The sequence below is a fragment of the Dipteris shenzhenensis genome, chromosome 4 (genome assembly GCF_047967505.1).
Source record: "Dipteris shenzhenensis isolate YYH24624 ecotype China chromosome 4, Dip_SZ_1.0, whole genome shotgun sequence".
Lineage (NCBI taxonomy): Eukaryota > Viridiplantae > Streptophyta > Polypodiopsida > Gleicheniales > Dipteridaceae > Dipteris > Dipteris shenzhenensis.
The window spans coordinates 38,017,786-38,023,785 of NC_141599.1; positions in this window are offsets into that span (position 1 = coordinate 38,017,786).

Consider the following 6,000-nt stretch of genomic DNA (forward strand, 5'->3'; position numbering starts at 1 on the left):
CGATTGGCCTTTTATCTGCCATTTAGACTCAAAATGGTGAAGGCTTCACATTCTTGAGCTTCAGTTTGTTGACCACATCTTGTAAAATGATCTTTACTCTAGAGCCACCATCTATAATTACACCTAACACATTCTACTTTTTGATATTTTACATTGATGACTCCTACTTTCCTTATCCACCATTGGAGGGTCAATGTTTGGAATGGTGACAAATGAGTCATCTCTTAAGTAGTATTTTCTTCATTTTGGAGATGATGTAGGAGGAATTCTCTACAATAGGGAAATTTTGTAATCGTGCCACTATCAAGCTAACCTTCATGTTTTGGAAAGATATCCACCATTTTCTCTACTCACAAGGTTGCCATAATTACAAGAAGCATGGTTTTGTACCACAATCTCGTATGGAGGATGGTCTTTATTTGTGGTTCTAGATGTCTCTATGTGAAATATCTCCCTGTGTTCCTCCTCTACCATGATTGTCTTCGTTATTCTTGCATGTGACTAAAGAGCCTTCTTTATGTTATCGTGACGCAATGCGTTGATAAAGTTACTTGCACTAACTCCTGCTACATTATCATGCCTATAAGATGGAGACATACTCAATCACAAATCCAATGGAAAAATCATCTATGATTATCTTTCAATCTCATCAAATGTGAGCTTAGCTCCCTCTACAATAGGCCAAAATCTTGGTACTTGATGGGGAAAATGCCTTATAGTAGAACTAAATTTCCACGCATGTCTTATGTTATATTGCGAAGAATTACACCATATATGCATGCTTTCCTTACAACCAAATGGGCTCTACGAAGAATCATGGTGCAAGAGATTTTATAATGTACTACTTGCTACATTTCAACCCTTGATCTAGGATTAACATCTTGTTTATGCTCTTGCTTTCTCCCTGCTCTACCATGATTATCTTTATAATTCTTGCATTTGATTAAAGAGCCTTGTTTATGTTCTCATGTGCTACTTGTCCCACATTGTATTCATAAAGTTACTTGCACTACCTCCTCTTATACCATTAGACCTACAATGGCAATGATGTTTACCTTTTGGGAATCCTCAATCACAACTGTAATGGCAAAACCAGCTATGATAATCTTTAAACCTTACCCTTTACTTGAAAAATTGTGGGTCACAAGTCAATGTTTGCTAACACCCTTACTAGTATGTTTCAAGCTTCTTTTTGTCTTGACAGAATTGTGTTTATTTGTTTGAGATGGGTAGGAATAAGAATTTTAATTACATGAAGACTTATGCAAGAAACATGGAAAATGTAATGAGCACATAACCATCTGTCTAGCACAAAAGGTGACAAGCAGACTGATATATGCATCCTTCTGGGACATAGAAAGGTTCTAGACTTGCAAATTTTAATCTTTGTAAATGTCTCATCATTGTAGAATGGTATCCTCGTAGACCAAACAAAAAACATAATGACAAGGCAAATGAGTCTATTGGACAAACGGTGGAGGAAGTGTTTGCCCAACTATTGAAAGCTAGTGCCATTAATCATTCTTGAAAAGGATAAGAAAATTAACATATTCAAAATGCATCAACTTAGGTGAAATTTGGTAAACAAAATTTCCCTCATTGTTTTGCTTTCTATGTGCTTCTCTACTCAGTGTGCAACTCATGGGATTGATAAGAGCGTGCATATTTCTAGCTTGTGCATGTTTGCGGAATTTTACATGAATGATGTTGGACAATTAGCCAAGATAAATAAGTAAGCCATAAGCTAAGAGAATAACTATACTTGCATGCAAATTTTGCTAAATAAATGGGACTATCCATTCATGACAAGTTGAGTTTATGTATAGGTTGAATGAGTATGTGTATGTCCATCAAACCCAAAAGAAGGCAATATTCTTGATTCAACAGTTTGAGATATTAATTCAACAATTTTCTTGTATAGAGATGATTGTGCTACTTAAAGTTTTACTAGACATCAAAGGGAATGGATCTAATCAAGAATACAAAAAGATTTGAAATTAGAGGGTGAAGGACATGGGAAACCTTCCATTGTCATCTTATAGCAACTCTTTTAGAAGGTATGTATTTTCCATGTCTTTGGATCAAAATGTCTTTTGTGCATCATAGTGGGGTTGATTGTTGTTGTGCATTAGTATTTGTATTTAAATTTTAGATGGCACTATTGAAGACAACTATTGTGTATTAGTGATGGTATTTTGATAGGATGAAATGGATCAAAGAGTGGAAAACAAACTACTAGCAAAGGACAAATGCACCTTTTAACACTTTATGAATTACAAGTGTACATAGTGTTTTACCATGGAAAACTCTACCAGAAAAACGTATGTACTATTGATAGAGTGTGCCTTATAACACTATAGGAATTACAAGTGTACATAGTGTCTTACCAAAGAAAACTCTTTCCCCTTTCATTTGAATCTCAATGGGTGCAATACCAACTATGGCTCCATAGGTTCCTTTGACACCTTACCTGCAAAGGGTCATATATAGGTAATTGGCACCTAAGTTGCATTATTTGTTATATGAGGTCTGAATAATTCAAAAAATTTGGTTGATTTATACAAAGGGAATAAACTTTGAGTGAATGATTTTGTGAGATCTGCAAATTGGGTTGCATTTTGTTATTTCCTTATGAAATATGATATTTTTTTGAGGGAAAATTTTAAGTGCTTCAAATATTTTATATAAAATGTTGAATTTAAAAAGTTCTTAAAAATTGGTTTTTTAAATATATTTACATTCAAGAAAAAAAATCCATACAAAAATATTTTGTACAAGAAGAATATCCTAATTCATGATTCAAACTCCTAATTTCATATATTAAATAACATTATACGCAAATTTTGTCCAACTTTTCAAAAATATTCATTTATCGTCTTTGATAAATGTGACTTAGATTGGCATCTCAGATGCTCTTCTTTATGTTTGGAGATACGTGGCAAGGCTGCTTGGGTTTGTTTGTGTTTCTTAGTTTTTGATCGAATTCAAATATCTTAGGCACTTTAATGGGACTTCTAAGATAAAAGTTTTCCCACCTCTAGCTCCAGTCTTAAGGTAGCAAAAAAGCCTCATGTGGACATACCAGCATGTGAGCCTTAGAAGGGTAAGAAATACATTTCTTCCATTTGAAATTTATCTATTCATCTTGCATTAGAAATAACAATTTGGATGTCTATTGAGTGCGAGCTTCAATTAATAGCAAAAGTAGACATTGTCGATGGTGCCAAATCTTTTTCATAATACTTTGGACATCAAATTAGTAGTCCTTGATCATAACCCTAATCCTAATACCCTAGTGAATGAGTAGTCCCTCCAAGGAAAACTCTAATCCTAATACACTTTATTGACTTGTAATTTTAGGCCCTACTATAGGAAACCTTCTCTAGTTCTAGATTGGAAATGACCTTCTTGGTCATGTTTATCTCCTTTTGGGATTAACCTTCATTATTGACAAATATCTTATTATTATCTTGTACAGTAACTAGCCTGTTTGGCATGTCTTTGGGAAGTTATCAAAATGAAAAGTAAGAAAAGAAAGATTTATTAACATCTAAGAAAGTCCAATATGGGCTATGACACCAAATCATATAACATCATCTGGAAAAAAACTCCCTTGGTCAAAATCAAGAGGTGTCTAGTGTCAAAACTAAAGCTAAAACTCAAACTAGAAAAAGAAGTACCATCCACGTCCTTGCCATGTGTCCCGTATAAGTGATGTGATCTTTACATGGACTTGACGGGTCCCACAAAGAGTTCTAATGGCTTTAGAATATGTTTGCAATTTATTGTATGTCACCTCCGATTCCTCTCTATGGGGCATACTTGTAGCATGCATGTGCTACCAACTTCATAGTGGTGGACTTTGGGCCTATAAGAATGCATCCCAAGCACATACAGACTTCGTTGAAAGGCTAAATTAAATTATTTACACTATAGTTGAGTTTCATTGGTATTAAGACTCATAATCTTGGCTTTAACAAGGTTGAACTTTATATCTTAGCTCTCATAGAAGGCCTTAGGGTTGCCATATGTAAACCCCTTGTTGTGTTTAAGACTAACACGACATCATAAGAATTGAGCAAGATGAAGTTGAGAGTTTGTACCACCATGCATCTCTTCCACAAAATTTGTCCACAAAAGAGTCCAACTCATTCATGTGTAATAGATAGATAGAGAGAGGCCTCGTGGAGAGAGAGAGAGAGAGAGAGAGAGAGAGAGAGAGAGAGAGAGAGAGAGAGAGAGAGAGAGAGAGAGGGATGAAATTGCTCTAATAAAATCCATAAATGATCAACCAAGATTTATGAGCCAATAAAAAAACAATCATATGTTCACTTCCTACAACTCTAGATGCACTCTCTACTTAAGATGCTTTCAAAATCTCTAAATGGACTTTGAAGTTCCCTACTATGTGTTTAAGATCCCAAACATTTCCAAAGTCGAAATTCCAAACATATAATGACCATAACATAGAATAGAGTAGAATTTCTTCATTACTTTTCTTATTTTATTGCCCTTTTGAAAAAGTGATAAGATCAAACTACTAAATTGAGAGATAAAAGGACTCTTACTTATGCAAAGACTAGAACCTATAGAAGTAATCACTCCATACTTAATCGTATCAAATATGTTTTCAGCCAGTGTGAGGCACTCATATGATTCTAACACAACATCCTCAAGTTGTTATTCAGCATAGATATCTATTTTTTTAAACCTAAAGAACATTGAGTCATGCTAAGATATAAGAAACTATAAATAGCTCGGCTCCTCTTTCTCCACACTTAGTTTTTTAGAATTATCATTTCTTTGATGTGGATGGTTGACTTTGTATTTCCCATGAGGCTAGTGCGATATATATTAGTGTCAAATCATACTGAATATATTGGTTTGAGGTTACTATATTCTACATGTGTTTTTTTCGAATGTGATTTTAGCTGGTTGGTACCCTTAATTTTTTGAATGGAAGTGAATGTGATTGTAGCTTGTTTGTACCCTAAATTTTTTAATAATTTGAGTAATATCCTTAATTGAGTGCCTTGTAATGTGTTTTATATGCCCATATTTGGTTGTTTTGGAAACAGATTATAAATAGACCTCCCAAATCCCCAACAATCTTCCCTTCCTTAGGTTGCCACCATTCGGCATTTGGATACCTTGCTATCCCATGTAGCAGAGAAAATTAAGCATGATGAAGAATGGGTTAAGTTTAATGTGGAAGTGCACACACGTGGGTGGGGTCAAGATAGATCGTCAAGGGAGTAGCATTTCTTGAGGGTCACAAGAACCAACATGAGGGATCTCCACAAGCTTTGGAGGGACTGATTTGAGCTAGAAATAAAAAAGGAGGAGACCTGGAAGGATATTATGGATTGTGTTCACATCTTCTTGGACCGTGGGTGCATCGTCCAAGAAGAGTATCAGTATATAGAAGAAGATGTGCAAGATGTGGTCCCAAGTGACCCTTCCAGCCATGAGGAGGAGGATAGTATGAGTGATAGTAACACAGAGCAATATACCTGCTCTTTGTTTAACATATGCATGAGAATGTCTCTTTGGAGACAAATTTTGTTTATGAATACTCTTTTTGTGTACATATGTTAATGTATTTTATGGAGATATATGATAATATATGATAATGTCTTTTTATGGAGACCAATGTTGTTATCAATATGAATTTTGTTTATCAATACAAATTTGTCATAGTTTTAGTAAATTGAACTTGAGTTTTAAGTAGTAAATTGTCTTTTAAGTACAGTGTAAGTATTTAATTTTTTTTCACTTCTTACCCGATCTTGTATTTGTGTTTGTTTTCTTGTTTGTGTTTGTGTGATCGGGGAGGCATGGATCCCCATGGAGCAATGCTCCAACACGACCAGATCTCAAGTCATTCATAGCTTGCCAGGCCAGGTCAAAGTCTGTGTGTGTTTTGCAACAACAAACATTCATGTTTTTGAGTTTCTTGATGTACTAGGGCTTACAATGCTCAAAGCTCCTCTACCCAAT